This window comes from Schistocerca serialis, unplaced genomic scaffold (assembly GCF_023864345.2).
Source record: "Schistocerca serialis cubense isolate TAMUIC-IGC-003099 unplaced genomic scaffold, iqSchSeri2.2 HiC_scaffold_1202, whole genome shotgun sequence".
In the NCBI taxonomy this organism is placed as follows: domain Eukaryota; kingdom Metazoa; phylum Arthropoda; class Insecta; order Orthoptera; family Acrididae; genus Schistocerca; species Schistocerca serialis.
In genome coordinates this window covers 90,001-90,466 of record NW_026047406.1, presented here as the reverse complement: position 1 = coordinate 90,466, position 466 = coordinate 90,001, and the positions used below count along the sequence as shown (strand labels likewise).

At 49.8% G+C, this 466-nt stretch overlaps 1 non-coding gene across 1 annotated transcript in view; it reads left to right on the top strand.

Moving 5' to 3' along the window:
* Nucleotides 1-466, top strand: part of LOC126435302 (small subunit ribosomal RNA) — a 1,910-nt gene continuing 1,444 nt past the window's right edge. The window contains exon 1 of the ribosomal RNA XR_007579835.1: nucleotides 1-466. This exon is cut by the window's right edge and continues 1,444 nt beyond it. This is a non-coding gene — a ribosomal RNA (small subunit ribosomal RNA).

Here is a 466-nt window from a genome sequence, read left to right as displayed (position 1 = left end):
TCCCTGGTTGATCCTGCCAGAAGTCATATGCTTGTCTCAAAGATTAAGCCATGCATGTCTCAGTACAAGCCGCATTAAGGTGAAACCGCGAATGGCTCATTAAATCAGTTATGGTTCCTTAGATCGTACCCACGTTACTTGGATAACTGTGGTAATTCTAGAGCTAATACATGCAAACAGAGTCCCGACCAGAGATGGAAGGGACGCTTTTATTAGATCAAAACCAATCGGTCGGCTCGTCCGGTCCGTTTGCCTTGGTGACTCTGAATAACTTTGGGCTGATCGCACGGTCCTCGTACCGGCGACGCATCTTTCAAATGTCTGCCTTATCAACTGTCGATGGTAGGTTCTGCGCCTACCATGGTTGTAACGGGTAACGGGGAATCAGGGTTCGATTCCGGAGAGGGAGCCTGAGAAACGGCTACCACATCCAAGGAAGGCAGCAGGCGCGCAAATTACCCACTCC